Below are 20,150 nucleotides of genomic sequence, written 5' to 3'. Positions count from 1 at the left end.
CTTGTTTAACTTGAGGGGTGACTCCGGTCTCGAGAGTTTGTCAGTTTGTTTTGCAGAAGAAAGAAAATGCATTCAGGGAGGTTGGGATCTCCAGCAGCCATTGCAGATTACCCAGGGGCTTATTAGGAGTGACGCCATCACTTCTCAGAAGCTCCTCCTGCCAAGCCCCTTAGCTCTGTAAAATGCCCCTCTTTGCTGCTCTTGTTGAGGTGGATTTGAGTGAACCCGTGCTCCCACCTTCTCGCCTTGGCCAACTCAAATGGGGCCTTTCTCCATCTCCAAGCACCCATGCCTCAGTGTTTGGCTTGCTGCTCATGGAGCACATGAACTTGAAACTAAGAGGTTGAGTATCAGTTCTAACAACTGATTTGTTTAGGACCTAAGCACATGTGCAATCATATATGACTCAGTAAATACAGGTTGTTCTGAGAAACGAAGGTAGACAATGCTTTTTATTTGCTCTTCATAGCTTTGCTTCATCTAAATGATTATTTGATTATTTGTTGTTGTTCTTGAAGATCTAATAATAACACTACTCCTGGATGTTCCATAAAGTGGTTGTGAAATCAGATTTATTCATTAACATGACTTACGTATTGGTAATGCTGAAATACATGCCTGTCTTTTTTCTTCCTGCAGTGATATTGCACCAGCTAAACTGCATATTTCTCCTAAATTTGCCTTAACTCCACCCCATCCCGTCATATCTATGTTCTTACTGTAAGAAGTCATTAGGTAAGAGCAAACTAAGAATACACTCTTCATCTTTGATTGTAATTTTATTATTCATTTTGCTTGTACTTATTTTCTTCTTGTAATACTTAAGAATACATAAAAATATCACCTAATCAGTTAAGAGCTAAAAATGATCAAATAAAAATATAATATTAAACATTTATTATCAGTAATAATGGTTCCATTTTCAAATCCCATCAAGTTCTCATTTTTGAAATGCTGTTGCTGAGAGACTCTTTCCTAGATTATTGTTAAGTGACCCTATTTACTTCATGGTTAGTCACAATTTACATCTCTTCTGAAAATGGTATAAAATAATGTGCAAATTCTCTAATGCACTTGCAAGAAAAACATTTTCTTTTAATGACTTCTAATGAACCCCCATTTTACGCAGGGTGTGAAAAGTTGCCAAGATGTGTAAAACAATTAGGATGACAAAAAGCATGAGTTTTAAAAAGCCATTTTGCTTGTGCAATGTGTGTGAAAACCCAGAATATGTCCTAAGGGAAAAATTAATTTTAATAAGCTTTTCATCTTGCTTAAAGTCTGTGTAAATTTAAGGCACAAAAAGCTGTGTTAATGGATCAGGAATAATATGAGAGTTTCATCTTGTAGAATAAATTTATTTCATCATCAACCTGTTACTTTACGCTTGAACTATAGGGACATTTGGTTATTTACTAGAGTAAATATATGTTATGTCTCTTAGAAGTGCAATACTAGGTAAAAAGTAAAAAAAGGTGAAATCTTAAATATTTTTTCTTGGTATGAGTTTATTTATTATTAAAGGAGATTGTTTAAGCTATAAACCCACTGATAATTGAAATCTAATCTTTGGAATTCCTACATTCATAGATTAAGAGATGGTCACATTTTAAAAGCGTTTTGATTTTAAACCTTTAAATATAAATAAAGTATGCCATGAAAACTTAAGAATCTAGTTCTAGGTAAACTTTATTGATAAAAAAAGTTAAAAAAGATACAATGCACGACATTCATATGAAATGGTTATTCCTGAATCCAAACATAATAACAAGAGGAAGTTTTCATATGATGTTAACAGTTAAACAATTGAGGCAAAGCAGAGGAAAGTGTTTTAATAACATCACAGATATTATTGGTATCTTTGGGAGAGTGTGAGAATAGACTTGTGGTTAAGAATTTGCACTTTAGAATCAGACTAATTTGGGTACTAATCCTGACTCTGCCATTTATTAACACTGAGAATTTGGCCAAGTAACTTACTTATCCTCAGTTCCCACAACTCTAAAATGTGGAATAATTATAAATAGTCCCTACTCCATTGGGTCATTTTGTGATTACATAACTACATTGGCACTTAGTTAAAACTAAGTCTTTATACTGGTTATGAAACTGTTAAGTCCCGAGATCTTAAGAGGCTAGGAGATTGGAATTTTAATGTTGCTATATAATGAGAAAAACAACACGGCATTCATAAAGTGAGAAAATCTTATCTCATTTGGGATCTCAAATAGAATGTTCTCTTCCTACTAAGAGTCATGGCATATAGCTCTTGCCAGTGTAGCAGAGCTTTAGAATGAATGTAAGATAGTGTTACCTTTGGGGCAGGTAGCCATGAGGAACTACTGGAATTATCCTAACATTCTGCTTCTTGAAGTTGATGATGGTTACTAAGTGTGTTCATATTGTGAAAGTTTAGTGAGCCGTGCATTTATAATTGGTGCACTTTTCTGCATTTCTGCTATACGTCAGTAAAATTTACAGTTTGCATCCTCCAACTATCTATTTTCTTTGCATACTTTGTTTTCTCATTCTTATCACAATTTATTTACCATTTATGTTCCCCACTAACATGTAAATTCTATTGGATTTTTTGGTCTGTGTTGTCTGTTTTATTCACTGGTGTATTTCCAGCACCAGAAAAAGTCACGGGCACATTGCAGGTACTTAAAACATATTTGTAAATAAATGTGATGTGATATTAGCTAGTGGGTGAATGATGTTACAGAGAAATGAGAAAGATATAAAGCAGATATTTTGGATAAGAACATCGGTTTAACATTAATTGGTAGAGAATTAAGAGACGTATTTACATAGCTACTTAACAATATTTTGGTCAAAATACTTTTTTTAAAAAATCAACTTACCTGAGATAGTAAGAGGATTTTCAGTGATGGACAAATCCGTATCCTAAATATAATTTAATTAAGGGGGGAAAAAAACCCTCTGTTTCAGAGCAAGTTTTGGTACCTGTGGATAACACACTTGCTTTCTTAAGATTAAATCCTGCAGAACCATTTACTTGCAAACAGTTCCCCAGGTCGGGCATGACATGTTTCTCATCAGTGTCCTTCTCCAGCCAATTAGGTAGCAGGGCAAGACCTAGAGTGAAAAAAACAAGTATTGAGTCAAGAGGTATTTAGTCTTTAATATAGCTGAACCTCTTATTTAATCACTATCACCAAACTTAAAATTTCCAAATTGTTTTGTGTTCCAATATTGAAAGTTCTTATGAATTTGCCTGCTTAAGCATGGACCTTGGGGGAACAGGATCATACAAGAAAGCCTGAAGAGCTGGGGATTAAACATGGGGTGTGTCAAGATAAGAAGAGCATAATATGATTAAATATAATCAGACGAAGAAGGACACACCAAAAAATAAATATCCCCCTACTAAGATGAATTTCTTTACTTTGGCTTGCAATCTTTTTGACAAATTACTTTACTGAAGAGCTTCCTTACTAATGCAGGGGTGGAAGAATGTCCCCTGTTCCTTTCTAGGTTCGTTGGCTGGTCTAATAATTGGCATAAGACAGATTAACAGGAGAAAAAAAATTAATTTTGTATGTATGAGAGCCCCAAAGATATGAGACTGAAGGGCAGGTAGGGCAATTGAAGCTTATATACCACCCTAAGCTAAGAAATGGGATAGAGGTCTGGGGCTTCAAAGAGGAAGAGGGTAATTCACAGGACAATAAGAAGAGCAGACATTTGGTAATTAGAAGTTTGCCCTGCCGTGCAAATAGATCTTTCAGATAAAAACATTATCTCTGGTGGGGCTGGCCCTGTTGCCAAGTGGTTAAGTTCGCGCGCTCCGCTGCAGGCGGCCCAGTGTTTCGTTGGTTCGAATCCTGGGCGCAGACATGGCACTGCTCATCAGACCACGCTGAGGCAGCGTCCCACATGCCACAACTAGAAGGAGCCACAACGAAATATACAACTATGTACCGGGGGGCTTTGGGGAGAAAAAGGAGAAAAATAAAATCTTTAAAAAAAAACAAAAAAACAAAAAACATTATCTCTGGTAATAGCTCTTTTTCTGGTACAGGCCCCCCATCTGAATTCTTTTAGGTAGTTAAGGGAGAGGTAAAAGTTTTTCCTGAGTTGGCTGGGACTTGATTGCCTTCAGCTCAAAATAACCCACATGCCAAAGTGACATATTTTGGGGCGGCATATTCTGCTTCCTTCACCAATTAACATTAATATTGAAATATGATATAATAGTCAAGACAAATTTTTATTGAGAGCATGAATTAAAATTAGAATATTTTACTAATAAATTTGAAAAGATAAAGAACATCACCACCAATGTAATCATTCATGGTATCCTAAAATAGTGATGGGGTGCAGGACAAGCTACCCCAAAATATGGCACCTGAGCATATTGAATATTCTAGGCTGAAGGGTTTTGAGAAAACGGCAGAAGTGGGAAGGTCATTTTGACCTCCTCCTTGTGCTTGCCCTAATTCCTTGAAACAGCTCATAAAATCCTCAAGTGAGGGGTGCCTTTCCTATACCCAGAGGAGAGGATCATCCTTATCTCTGAAAACAAAGGGATGCCAAGAAGGATCCTAACAAACAGGCCTTGTTAAATTTCCCCAGTTTACTACAATTATCTCATACTCTTTAATCTATCATATTCCTCCACAACTATCCACTCTTCATCAAACCTAGCATAAAAATGCACAAGGTTGTTTCTTTGGGTCTTCGTTTCCTTAAGAATGCTCCTATGTCACATAAAACTCATATTCAATACATTTGCATGTTTTTCTCTCGTTAATCCGTCTTTGTCAATTTAGTTTTCAGGCCCAGTCAGAGACCCGAAGAGGGTTGAGGAAAACTTTGTCCTCCCCTCCAACAGCTAAAATCTAGCATTTATCAATGCTAGAATCCAAAAGCTGTGCTACTTGCCAGCATTTATTTACTTTATTTTATTTCAGCCTCCTTGCAATGCTGGAGGATAGATATTATCCCATCTGTCTGAGAGGATGAAGAGGAGATCCACGTGGGACTAGTGACCAGTCAATGGTAGCACAGGAAAGAAATGGCATGATTAATATCCCAATCATGGGCTGTCTGATTGTTTGTAATCTTAACTTTCCTTACAATACTGTTCTAAAGGAACGATAATATACATCAATTCAAAACAATGGTCTACACCTTCAGTGTGGCCTGGGATCAAAATTTTTCTTGAACTCAGGAAAACCTAAGAGCACAAATTAAAAGTGAAGAATTTGCAGATGTGTAGAAGATTAAAGAGAAAATATTTGTGTGTCTATCCTTATGCTAATAACTTTGAAAATGTCACTGAAATGGATGAGTTTGGGGAAACCATGTATTCTATAAATATATATTTTTTATGTCATATATCCCAGATTTGAAGATGAAGAAGCTGGCAACCTGGAAATGTCAATGGATGCAAACAAAAATAGCCCTAACAAAAGCCTGCTCTAGCCAATGATCAGGGAAGGGGGCAGTCTGGCAAAAGAGAAAACTTTTAAAAAATAGCTGCTGTATCCCAGCTAAACACCATAGAAAAAATGGTGGCTTCATTTCCATCTACACCAGCAAAAGTCATGTGGGGAGCCTAGAATTCTATCCACGCCAGGTTTTAATGTGGTGGGCCAACCCCACCCCACTAAGGTGCTGTGAGAGAAAGCCAAGAAGGGAACTAGGAATTTGATTCCTGTCAGGGATGAGGCTGACCCTCTAGAGTCAGTGGAGACCACATGGGGAGCCTGGACTCCCAACTTCACCAGAAGTAACTAGGTGTCCCTCTATTCCTCACTGGGGTGATGTCAAAGGAAACCTAGTGGAGAGTCAGGCCATTCACCACTGCCCAGCAGTAACAAGGCCTGTCCTCTCCTCCATGGTGTCAATGGAAGTCCACAAGGAACAGTAATAAGGCACTCCTACCCCAGCCAATGATACCCACTGATACCTCCCCTCCCAGCAAGGGAAGTATCAGTGAGGCATAGTGGGGAACAGGGTTTCCCACCCTCACCCAACTGTGATGAGGAGAGGCCCATCCCCTCTTGTTAGTCAATGGAAGTCAAGTGGAGAACCTGGACTTCTATGACCACCTGGCAATAATGAAGCAGTACCCCATCCCCTGCAGGAGCAGTGTCTGAGAAACCAGCCTAAACAACGTTTAAATGAGATTCAGTCTCATAGCATAATGCCCATGTTTCAGTTGAAAATGAAGAACCAGGAAGATCTCAAATTGCATGAAAAAAGACACTCAATAAACACCAACACGAGTATGATAGAGATGTTAGAACTATCTGACAAAGCTTTTAATGCAGCTGCCAGAAAAATTTTTTCAAAAGCAATTAGGAGCACATTTGAAATAAATGGAAAAAAGAAAATCTCAGCAAAGAAATAGAAAGTCTCAGCAGAGATAGAGAAAATGTAAAAAAGAAAAAATTGGAAATTTTGGAACTAAAAAATACAATAACTTAAATAAAACACTCAGTGGATGGACTCATAGAATGAAAGAGACAGAAAACAGAATCAGTGAACCAGAAGTTAGAACAATAGCAACAATCTCATTTGAAAAACAGAGAAAATAGACTGGAATTTAAAAAAACCCACAGAGCCTGAAGGACCCACGTGACTATAACAAATGATCTAACATTTGTGTATTGGAGTCCTGAAAGGAAAGATGACAGAGGGAGAAGCTGAAAAAGTACTGAAAGAGATAATGGCTGAAAACTTCCCAAATTTGGCAGGAGACATAAAACTACAGATTAAAGAAGATAGGCAAATCTCAATGAGGATAAACTCAAAGAAATCCACACCAAGACACATTATCATCAAATTCTGAAAAATAAAGACAAAGAAAGATATTGAGAGTAGTGAGAGAGAAATGACTGCTTGCCTATAGGGGGAAAATAATATGGACAACAGTGAATTTCTCATCAGACACCTTGGAGGCCAGAAGGGAGTGGTACAACATTTTTCAAGTGTTTAAAAAAAATAATTATCAACTCATAATCCTGTACCCAATAAATATGTCCTTCAGGAATGATGGGGATCTCAAGACATTCTCAGATAAAGGAAAACTAAGAGAGTTTGTCACTAGCAGATCTATCCTAAAAGAATGGCAAAAGGAAGTTCTCTAAAGAGAAAGTAAATGATAAAAGAAGGAGTTTTGAAACATCAGGAAGAAAGAAAAAACATAGTAAGCAAAAAATATTGGTAAACACAGTAGACTTTCCTTTTCCTCTTGGGTATCTAAATTACGCTTGATTGTTGAAGCAAAAGTTATAAAATCGTGTTATGTGGTTCTAAACGTATACAGAAGAAATATACAGTGCAATTATATTGTTGAGGAGGGAAAATAATTTTCCCTCTACCTTTCTGGTTCTTGGCTGAGACTATCCTCCCCCCAATAAAAGACAAATTAACAGGAGGAAAACAAGCAGAAGTTTAACAACATGGATACATGGAAAACACCCAGGAAAATTGAACAACTCCCCCAAATGGCCCAAGTCATCACTATAAATATTGTCTCCAGCTAAAGACAAAAGAAAGATATTAGGAGCAGGAGGCCAGTTGTGGGAGGTTTTCAAGAAAAGCACAGTAAACAAGGGCATGATGGTTATGCAGATTTAAGTCTTTGCAGTCTCCATTGGTAAAAGAGTTTCTAGAGATTTGGTCATCCTCCTCTTCCTGGTACAGAGAGGGAGACACCCTTACAAATGGAAATTTCCCCTATAAATGTACATGCTTCTTACAAAAGGGTAACTTCTACTTGGTTTTCAGAGCTTCTACTGTGTCTGCTGTTTAAAAAAAAATAACCAGGGTCCTGCCTTATGGTGTAGTGGTTAAGTTTGGTGCTCTCTGCTTCAACGGCCCAGATTTGCTGGTTTGGATCCTGGGAGTGGACCTACACCACTAATCAGCCATGCTGTGGTGGCAACCCACCTCTAAAGTGGAGGAAGATTGACAACAGATGTCAGCTCAGGTCTAATCTTCTTCAGTAAAACAAACAAACAAACAAAAAACCAACACAAAATAATCCTTATGCCAAAGAAGCATATTTTCGGATGGCAAATTCTGCTCCCCTCTGATGAGGATTTTTAGGCTGCTTAATTTTAAAACGGTTTATGATGAGGATTTTTAGGCTGGTTACTTTTAAAACTGCAGATGAGAAGCAGGCTCCGAGGACTGGAATTTTGCTTGCCCGTTTGAGAGACATTTGCGTTTGTGAAGGAAGGGGGGATGACCCTGTAGGGACCTGAAATTGGCCACCCCAGGATGTGTCTCTTTGGCATCAGGACTGTTTGGGGCTGATTGCTTTTGATAACAGGGACAGGGAAGGAGGCTCTGGGGAATGGAACTTGCCCATGTTGGGACACATTTACATTCATAAGGTAAATCTCTATCTGTAAAAGGTGCCTCCCTCTCTGTACCAGGAAGAAGAAGAGAGATGACCTTATCCCTAGAAACTCTTAATGGGGAAGGCAAGAACTTAAGTTGGTTGCTGTCTGGCAATCTCATGTAACTGATTTAGGGTGGTGGCTTCTGACCTTTACTTAATCCGATTTGATTCTTGTCTAAAAGTCATGGGATCACCCAACGACCAGACCCCACCTGCACTGATACCATTTTAACCTTTTTTCATGTTCTTTCCTTTGTCTTCGCAAAGAGATGATTCACATACCTGTGCCTTAAATGTAGCCCTAACCCTCAACTCAGGGCAGCAGCAGGAGCTCTGACTGCCCGTGGGTCTTGTCCCCATGCACCAGCTCTGCCTGCCCATGGGTCCTGTCCCCATGTCAGAGGGGCAGCAGCAGTGGCTCTGCCTGCCCGTGGGTCCTGTCCCCATGCCAGCGGGGGCAGCAGAAGCAGCAGCAGAAGCTCTGACTGCCCATGGGTCCTCTCCCCATGCTATTCTATACTATTCTCTAAATAAAAGAGCACTATTACCAGATCTTAAGAGTCTAAGAAATCTTTCTTTCGACTCCTCGGCTCACCAACCCAGCATCACCCTCCACTATTATAAAGGAGGGAGGGGTAACAGGATGTAAATGAAGGTAATATTTCTGCACTTCATTTAACTGATAAAACGATGACACCAGCAGATTGTGATCATATATATATTATGTGTAATATATATATATATTACCTATCTATCTATTGTAATACCTAAGATAGCTACTAAAAAAGCTATACAAGAGATACAGTTAAAATACTAACTAAATCAGAATTGAATTTTATAAAAATGTTTAAGTTAAGTAATGCACAGGAAGGCTAGAAAAAGAGAACAGAAAAAAAAATCCAGAGAACAATAATGTGTACATAAAAAAGGGGAAAACTTTCAAATCACTAATCTCAAATCCATCCTCAAGAAAATAGAAAACAAGAGCAAAATGAATCCAAAGTAAATATATGAAAAAGAAGAATAAAATTAAGAGCAGAAACAAGTGACATTAAAAAGAGCAAAACAATAGGGACTATCAATGAAACAAAGATCTGGTTTTTTGAAAAGATCTGCAAAATTGACAAACTTCTTGCAAGAGGGACGAAGACATAAAGAGAGAAGACACAAGAGTGTAAAATCATATGCAATTTTACCAATGAATATGGAAATAAAGACTTTCAATAAAACAGCAAAGTAGTTTATATACTTTTGGGGGAGCAGAATTTGTCACCCCAAAATGTATCTCTTTGTTTTGATTATTTTTAAGAACAAAAGACTCTGAAAGAAACTTTGAACTTCCGCCTGATTGCCTAAGAGAATTTAAGATGGAAGGCTTGTCTTGAGAAGGAGCTATAATCATAGATAATGCTAGATGTGGCAGACTGGGAGGAATCTTGCTAGGCCCATTTTTATCAAAGTTGTCTCTTGAGTCACATTGTCTATAGATAGCCCAGCAAATATTTGTTTACCCACTATGTGCTTTTCCGTCTCCATGTAAATTGCCTTCCTCCCCTTTAACATCCCAAACCGCTACCCCCAACATCCTCCTTTGTCTTTAACCAAAGATAGTATTTAAGGTGGTAGCTTCAGCCATTTTGGCAAGTTACTCAGATTTCCTGGGTTTCTCCCATGTATACATGTTATTAAATTTTGTTTGATTTCTCCTGTTATTCTGTCTCATGTCAATTTAATTCTTAGACCAGCCAGAAGAACCTAGAAGGTAGAATAGTTCTTCCTCTCCTACATATTCTATGTACTTCTATATACAAGCACACACATACATGCATGTTCAAGTGTGTGTGTGTGTATATACAGATACACATAAGCATCCACAAAGTTGTGTTCACACAAAGAAGAATTATTTATCATTGAAGTCTAAGCATATAATGTAATATATTAATAAGTTAAATTAAAAATAGATCATCTCACTAGGTGCAAAACATTTTTGATAAAATTCATATTCCTTTTTAAATCTAAAAAGAAATTTAATAAACTAAAAATAAAAGGACACTCTTAACCAGATAAAGATTATCTAGCAAAAATCCATAGCATGATACCTAATGGTGAAATGTAAGATTCATTCCCTTTAAAATTAGAATGAGACAAGATGTCCATTATAACTATTTCTATTCAATACATTTCTAGCTTCCTACAAAAGCAGCTAGAGAAGGAAAAGAAGTGAAATTTGTAGGATTTTGAAAGGAAGGAACAAAATTATACTTATTTAGAAATGATATACTGGGCTAAATATATAGTGTACCTCCATCATATTTACATGGCTGTCCATCTTCTCTTTAATTACCCTCCCCAAAATAGAGACAGAACTCATGTATTCAGCTTTTCTTATAGCTAAGACATTGTCATTTGACTTGGATTTTGTCAGCTAGACACATACATGCAAGAATCCTATCTGAAAGTGAATTATGTGAGGAAACGTGTTTTTGGAGAGTGTTAATTTGTGCTTTCATCAGCAGTGGCAGAGGCATCATAAAGATGTCAGTGCCACCAAAATTAACTGAGAGGTTCAATGCAATTTCAGTCAAAATACCCAAAGAGATTTTATGGAATTTGACAAACTAATCCTAAAATCTGTATTTAAGAGCAAAAGTCTAAGAACATTTAAGATAATTTGGAAGATGAATAACAAGGTAAGGGATTTATCCTACTAGCAAGTGTAGGGGAGGAAGACATTTGCTCTACCCACTCTGGGTCCTTCTGGCTGGACAACAAATTAAATTCACATGAGACAGAATAACAGGAGAAAATCAAACACAGCTTTATAACATGTGTACATGGGAGAGACTTAGGAAAACTGAGCAACTTGCCAAAATGGAGGATGTTCTCATCTTAAATACCCTCCTCAGCTAAAGGCAAAGGAGGATGTTGGGGGTTGGGGGAGTCAGTTATGGGAGATTACCAGAAAAGCACAGTAAACAAGAGTAAGGTTATTATGCAGATTTAAGTCCTTGCCTTTTACATCGATGAGAGTTTCTAGGGATAAGGTCATCCCCCCTTCTTCCTGGTACAGAGAGGGAGACACCTTTACAGATGGAGATTTCCTTTACAAATGTAAATGTCTCTTAACAAAGAGTAACTTCTACTTGTCACAGTTTCTCTCATGTCTGCAGTTTTTAAAAGTAACCAGCCCAAAATAATCCTCATGCCAAAGTGACATATCTTTGGGTAGCCAATTCCAATCCTCCACACAAGCAAGACATATTAAAGTTAGAATGCAGCTATTAAGAGACAGGGGCAGATAAATGGGCCAATGGAATAGAATAGAGAGCTGTGGCATAAACCAATTTGAAACATGAGCAAAGCGATGCAGAAAGGTTGAACTAGTCAATAAATGGTGCTTTAATAGTTGGCTATCTCTGAGGAACAAAACTCTAATTAGTTTTCAATGTCACAACATACAAAAAACCAGGCCAGGTAGAATAAAGATGCAAATAATAATAGAAAACGCTTACTTGATGCTTATTATGTGCCTGATATAGTTTTAAGCATTTTACATATGCCAATTTACTTAGTCCTCAATAGCAACCTGTGAAGTGGGTATTATTAATATCACTCCCATTTTATAGATGAAGAAACTGAGGCAAAAGAGAATAATTAAATTGTCCCAGGCCATGGAGCCACTAAGTAGAAGAGCTGTGATTTGAACTCAGGTCATCTGCCTCTTGAGTCCCTTTTCTAAAACACTATACTGTATTGCCTTCCCTTTCACACAGAAAGTAGGGGAAGATTTCTTGAACAAGAATATTTCTATAATGAAATACTATATAACATTTAAAACGAATCAACAAGAACAGATTTCAAAAACAGTGAGCAAAAGAAACAGGTTGCAGAAGGATATGTATTGTATTATACTTCATACAAAGGTAAAACATGCAGAATAACCCTATATGTATCTTGTTAAGGGATATGCCACAAGCAGATAGTGGTCACCTCTTGGAGCAAAGAAGAAGAATGTGTTTGTTCAGGAAGAAAAGAAGGGAATTTCAAAGCCATTTATATTATATTTCTTGCATCACCTAATTTATTATTTTGAATACTTTTTTGTGTAGGTATAAAGTATTTTATGACAACAAAAGCAAAAAGGAAATCTTGCCTTAAAAGTATATGCTTGAAAGGGTAGGCTTTATTGAAATATGATTTCAGTAGAACACCTCCAATCTGAGGATGTCAGCTACCTGCGGGATTCCTGTGCGATCACCAGTCTTCCCAGCTCAAAGGACTTAAAACAAACTCATATTCTCCCATGCTCTTGCTTTTACATATGGCTCGGGTAATATAGGAAACTGTGATAGAGGTAGAGAATGAATATTATATACTACAGTTAAGGCTATAGATATCATACAGAGTTTAAGTGGTTTTATTGCCACACCATTTTTCTATGTCTGAAAAGGTTTGAATAGAGACTTGGGCCTCCCAAGCATACCTCCTAGAAGACTCGGTCTCTTATTTTGCTAGTTTCCTTAATTTTCATCATTTGTTTGTTTGTTTGTTTTGGAATTAGCTCAGGGCACATCTCTATCTTCCATTGCATGGTGAGTTTCTTGAGGGAAAGAATTGTACTTCTCGTGTGTCAGAGAGAGATGGTAAGTGTGACAAAGTGTGTTGGTCTTGTTTAGTAGCAAACCTCCTTTCCTTATAGAAAGTAATGCCATTTTTTCTGTAAAGAATCCAAAGGTCAAAGAGCGGCATCTTTTGGTGTTATGGCTTCTACTATTATGATTAATGCTGTAGATGCTAAAGGCCAAAATGCATTGTATACTTACCTCTATGTAACTTCACTTTCCACACAAGGAATAAGCAGCAGCTCTTGCCTAGATACATGAGCTGTGGCAGTTACATTTTTCATGGACTGGCAATGGGGTAGACCTGGAGATATAAAAATAGTGTTTGAGGCTATGCCTGTTTGTCAGGTGTTAGAGACTGAAAGAGGATATTATTTTGGGATCATGGGTTTCTGAGCTCTCCTGCCTCAGCTGCTGCACGAGGGAGCCATATCTTAGGAGACAGTGCTAATACTTGAGAAAAAGACTTAGAAGTCAGGAGTATGTGGCATTTTTTCCTAACAGTGACTTTTATCTGGTTTCTCTGCCTTTCCTAACTACTAAAAACAACCTAATAATATTCCTGGTTCGCTGTTAGAAAGACATGGTCTAGGAGATTGCAACCTTAGAACAGTGGTTCTCACTCAGGGGTGACGTGGCCTCCTCAAGAGAAATCTGGAGACAAAAGAGGGGGCAGGCAGTACTGACATCTACTGGATAGAGGCCAGAGATACTACTAAACATCCTACAATGCACAGAGAAGCCCCCCACGAAAATAATTATCTGCCCAAAATGTAATTAGTGCTGATATTGAGAAGCCCTGCTTAGAGGGAAAAACCAGAATATTTTTGAAGGCTCAATGTGTCTATACGATTTTCACACTTATATGTGACACACACTTATACAAGATTTCTCTGAATTTATATCCCTGGTTTTCATGCCTTAGCACACACATATATATCTTGGTATCTTCTTAATATTTGGCCATTGACACAGAAAAGTTCTTTAAAATGAGTTTTTTTGGGGGGGTTGTTATTTTTCCTGTTTTTCACATAATAAAGCAACGCTTGGTTTTAGTAGTGCTATGAAAGATTCACAAATGTACAAAGAATAGCCTTGGGTGGTGGAGATCCAGATATTTTTGTTTACCCCTTTCCTGAATTTTCCCAATTAGAAATCACACTGTTTATCCAGTTTTTTTCATTTAATATTAACCAGGCATCTTTTTGCCATATTGTTATTCTTTAAACCATGATTTTGATAGCTACCTAATCGTCCATTACAGGAGTCCTGATAGTTTATTTAACAGATATCATATTTTGGACATTTCTATTGTTTTCAACCGCACCCCCCATCAAGGAATGGGGTTGTTTTTATATCTTTATGTTTCTCTCCTGATATATATTTTATTTTTTTGATGAAGATTAGCCCTGGGCTAACACCTGCTGCCAATCCTCCTCTTTTGCTCAGGAAGACTGGCCCTGAGCTAACATCTGTGCCCATCTTCCTCTACTTTATATGTGGGATGCCTACCACAGCATGGTTTGCCAAGGGGTGCCATGTCCACACCCAGGATCCAAACCAGTGAAGCCCCCAGCCGCCAAAGCAGAACGTGCAAACATAACCACTGTGCCATCGGGCTGGCCTCTCCTGATATTTCTTAAAAACAAATTCCCAGAAGTTACATTTCTGGGTCAAAGATTATGAAAACATTGGAAAGCCTCTTAGTATTTATTACCAATTGATTTTTTATAAAGATTATCCTAATTTAAACTGTCATTGAAGTATATGGAAATGGCAGTTTTCTCTACTACTGGACATTAGTACTGTTGTAAAACACTCCTAAGCTGGTGAAGGAGATCAAAGAATAGAAGATGATAAAGAAGATTAGATAGTAGGATATTGCTTTCATCTCAGGTTGCATTTACTGGAGGTCAGCATTATTTCAAGACAAAGCAGACGTGCCTAGGCTCAGAGGTCACCAGCTCAAACCTGTCAGGAGTCAGGCAGGCAATTTACATGTCCTGCAGGCCTTGGGCAACATGAGTGTATCTGGCCCGTCAGGAAGGAGGAAAGGCAAAGTCGCGAATGGAAATTTACTGAAGCCGAAGGACCTTTTCTCAATTCTGTTTAGAATTTTCTGAATCACAGAGCTTTCTGAGAGGAGGACATTTTAGATAACCTAATCCAACCACTTCACGTTACAAACAAGGGAAGTGAAGTCCAGGAAATTTCAGAGATTACCAGAATTCACAGAGTTAGGTAATGGTAGAGTTAAAATTGCACTCTGAGCTGGCTGGCTCACAGCTCTAAGCATGGCTTACTGGACAATGCCCTGATTTGGCTTTGGCTCAGAATTGTGAAAATATGCAGTCACCCAGCAACCCAGAACAGAAAAGGATTCAGAGAAGCCCTGAAGGAAATCAAGCTGTTTACTTCAATAAGTTATTTCTAGTAGGCTTTATTTCTTCAAAAAACAGACTTACATGAATTTATTCTCTTGGCCTAGTTGAAAAGCCAAGATTGAGAGAGATTGAAGACAATGGGAATAGCCACAATAATGAGAGGTGACCGCACAGTTGGGTTAAAGCCAATGGCCATACAGTTTAAAATAAGGGCAATATATACTTCTAATTGATCAGACACATAGATCCATTACATAAGATCAACTTAAAAGGCATCATTCCTTTGAGCAACATCAACTTTAACCAAGGGACAATTTGTGTGGAAAGAAACTAACATGTGTACATATATAATATCATATATATTATATATATAAGCCACGCATACATATATATTTTTTTGTTCTTCTCAGAGTTACGAATAATATAAGAAATAAATTTCTGAACAAGATGCAGGTAGAGACTAACAGCAAAATAGAGAACTTTTTGGCAAAGTCTTAGCAACACTACTTTACCCTGTGGAAAATCTCGAGAGTGTTGCAGAGACCTCCAAACTTGTAGGTCAAAGGAATTAACAAGGGAAATGTTAAATTGCTTTGCTCTCACCTGCCCTAAATTGCTATTCACCACACCCCACAAGAGAAAACAGCTATTAATAAGATTTTTCCATTATTTTCAAAATAGCTTAAATACGTATTGGACTGTGTTTGTCAAGTTAAATAAAGCTATTTTGGGATGTGTATCAGACACTTGGAAAATGCTTTAACTCTTTCGGTAAAAATGTAGTGATTATACAACGATCACAATTATTTTAGATCATAAAATGTTGTAAGGATGACACCTAAGTGGAAACAGATTAATAATTCAGGAAATAGCTTAATTTAATTTTTGACTGTAGCACTTAGCCTTTTAGTGTTTAAATAATGGAACTATTATAGTTCATTAAATAAATCCTCATTAACATTAGAAAACTCTTATCTATCTTGCAGCTGCATATCAAGTTATTTAGGCACGCATATAGCCACAAATTCAGTTAAGCCGATCGAGGGATATCCAGACTAAACATTAAATGTTAATTAGAGTTGCTAAAATCTTGGTAAATGAAAAATAATCCTTCAGGTAGTATAGATAATTTGTGTGGGTCTAATTGAGGGATGGCTCCCAATTTGTTATTGTTATAACCCGGGACAGGGCTGTTCAGCCATTGATGATAACCAAAGACAGACAGTTTGGGGATAACAGTGCCTGGAGAGAACACATTTGGTTTCACACATACTCAGTATCAGGTGGTGGGAAGATAAACATCAACAGAGAAGCTAACCTATGGTGAGAGCCAAAGGTTAGAGAAAATTTTAATAGTCACCTAAATCATGAAGGCTTTTAAAAATAATTGTAGATAACTGTTAGACTTGTAGGACTGGGTAGTTAGGGTAAATGGTGAAATTTGCAATCATGGAAGATAATAGATTATTAGATAATCATGAGTAGACACAGTTGCTATACTGTTCCTGAATAAATTTTGAAAAACAAATTAAAGAAGCTGATCAATAATATCAAACCACGAAGTACAGAGAGTATACTTGCTAATTAAATTATTAGAGTTTTTCTTTTTCTTTTATGGGAGATGCAAAATAGCAATGAAATGACCATTATTTGGGAAAAATAAAAGGCAAACTGAAAAGACCAAACTATCAACTGAATCTCTGAAAAATAAAAATATGACAAGAGGTGGCAAAAACAGTCATTTATCATGTCAGCTCACTTCTAATAGTCACATCCGTGAGTTAGAATGTTAAGGTCACCATTTGATATAGAAGAAACTGGAAACCCACAGTGAGAGCAAATGTTCAAGAGGTCAGTGCACATTAGATTTAAAGGTCTTTAACAACCGTGTGCAGATGGCACGTAGAAGGTGATGTAATATCATCTCCTGTGAGGTTACATTAATAAAGAGAGTCAACCTCAAGTCGAGAGGCAAAACTTCACAATGATATTTCAGAAACTGTAATGCCAGTTCATCTGGCAGAGATTCACAGTGTGATTAGCTACGATTTTTTGCAATTATTTCTGCTGCTTATTTGTGTTAAAGGTTTTTAAGAGGATGTGAGCTCTTTCTTTCTGGCTCAGCTAATTTTTTGCATGATATTCAGTCTAACCTTGCAGGTTTCCAAAATGGTGCTATTTCAGAAATGAATACATGTTCTGGATAGGTTGTCTGGGGCGGCCAGCCTGTTTCTATTAAACACTGGGTTTCGACTGGAAACCCAAGAAAATTTGAATATATATCCTGAATATTTTACACAGTCTCAATGGCTTTAATGAGTTTTCACCTTAAAAATGCCAGATTATTTAATGTCCTATGCATTTTTAAGGTCGATCATTCACAACGGGAGTTTTAATTCAATTCTTTTCCACAAAAGTTGAATGAGTACTTACCAGGGCCAAGGTTCAGAGTAGGAACTTTAGGGATACAAACAGGAACGAGAAAAAAATTGCCTCTCACATCATGCTCACCATCTCCAGAGCGGAGGAAATGAGACATTGCAGAAATACTTACATGCAGGGGAAAATTTTGATGTTTGACTTTCAGTATCGTTTATATTATTTCCTATAATTTTTCGGGGGCTCTTCATTAAATGCTGTGATCAAAATTACAAAATAAAATGCTTAAGCAAATGTAAATATCTAAGACCTTAAGAATGGTCTTTGTTCTTATGTATAAATAGTCTGCTCATACCTGCCTCAGGAATGCATGAAACTGAGCAAGATTTTAAAGCCATATAATACTCAACCCATAAGATGCTGGGTAAGTTGCTCTCAATTTGCTCGCTTGCTCCCTGTTCTATAACAAAGGCAGCAACAATTTTAATACAAATAGTACTGAAAGCTATAGTGTATGATCAACTTTGTGGTTTAAAATATTCTGAGTTGTAAGACATACACTAAAACAATGTTTTAGTTTTAACTGTTTGAATCAAAGCTTGCATGGAGTAGTGATAGAAAGTAAATGCCAGAGAATAGGGTTAATACATTCATAACTAAATTACAATCATATAATCAGGAAAATAAGACTTTAGTAGACCTTGTGCTGTGAACAATCTCCTTGCAAATAAATTAGTCATCCAATCCCAGAAACAATATACTTAACTGCCAGGATTTGGCTAAGCACGTTTTTAAAGATTATGAACACTTTGCTTCGGGTAAAATGACATATAACCTTAATTTAGCATAAACAAAGATATTGTTCAAGGCTTGTGCTAGCAAAATTTACCCATGTTAACCAAAACCTTTTTAGGGTTGTTATACAATAGGCAAACGAACCCGTTTAGAAGGATCTTACTTGTTATTTTTAGACAAAATGATAAATGTCTACTTTAACAAAACAAAAAATCTAACGAAAAAAACTTGAATAACAGGCTAATTACTAGAAAATTGTTTCAGCTTTTATTTATTGCTAAAGTGATCTCCTAAGTATAGATGGATTCTATAGTGATTGACTTGATAATTTTGAGCTGGAAGAAGAACTGAGGGTTTCCTTGAGGGAAGTATCCATAAGTATTAGAGATGAAGATCCCAATAAAATAAAAAAGAAATAAGAAAAATGAAGGGGAAATTAAAATAATATATTCTAAATTTTTGTGAGATGGATTTCAAATTTTAATCATACTATTCAGTTGGAGAAGTGGTCAAAAATAAACAGATTGAGATTCAATAGAGAAAATACCAAAAAATCAAAAGAAAACAAGCAAAACACTTTGTAGGAATAAAGATAAAAACTACCTGGTAATGCACAAAGATCTAGAAAACACCAGTCAATCCTATTCAACCACTTGTCAATAATTAACCAGCTCAGATGAAAAGGGAAAATAAAAGATGGAGCAAAGTCACTTAAATGAAACTTTCTGTTTATTCCTTCCAAGTTGATTGGGGGTTCATTCATTCATGCACTGCGTCAGACAAGGCAACTATAACAGTGGATAAGACCAACGTGGCACCTCTACTAGTGGAATTTATAGTCTACGGAGAGAACCAGTCAATATCTGAGTCATCAAATGAATACTTATGTAACTAAAAATGAAGGTAACAAACAAAGTGTTAAGATGGAGAATAACAGGTGGCTGCCTGCCTTAAACAGGATAGTAAGAGAAGACCTCTCTGAGCAGTTTAAACTAAAATCTGAATGACAAAAAGAAGCGAGAAATTTGAAAGTCTATAAAAAGGAAGCATTCCAGGTAGAGGGAAGAACAAGGGGTAAAGCCGTGAGACAGAAACCAAATTGGTCCCTGGAAGCAGGAACAGTTGCTGGAGCAGGGTACATATGTAAGCAGGGGAAAAGCAAAGCAGATTTTCATGTAAGAAGTAATTTACGGGGAAAGATAGATGAACCTACATATCAACAAGAAGTTATCAATATAGCTAAAACAAATCCTAAAGGCTGTCTAGTCTGGCCTCCTCTTAGTTAATCCAGGTCTCATTTCTCCTATATGGATAGAACAGTCATCTCCTATGTCAAGAAGGAAATTAGACAAAGGAATTCTTGAAAGAGGGTTTTTTTGTATTTGGTTTTCTGTGTCTGGAACATTGAGTGGCCCTGAAATTATCATTTTGGAGGAGGCACTGAAGGACTAGAGGCCTGTTTTACATAGCTTCTTTAGATTGCATAAAATGTCAAAATTATCATTCGTTCTCAAATTCCCAGAGATGACTCATCAGTTTGGGTGGCCGTGTCATACTAGACTTTCAAGGAAGTAGCCTAGGGTCCAG

The sequence above is a fragment of the Equus asinus genome, chromosome 1 (genome assembly GCF_041296235.1).
Source record: "Equus asinus isolate D_3611 breed Donkey chromosome 1, EquAss-T2T_v2, whole genome shotgun sequence".
NCBI classification, from domain to species: domain Eukaryota; kingdom Metazoa; phylum Chordata; class Mammalia; order Perissodactyla; family Equidae; genus Equus; species Equus asinus.
Note: the sequence above shows the minus strand (reverse complement) of the source record.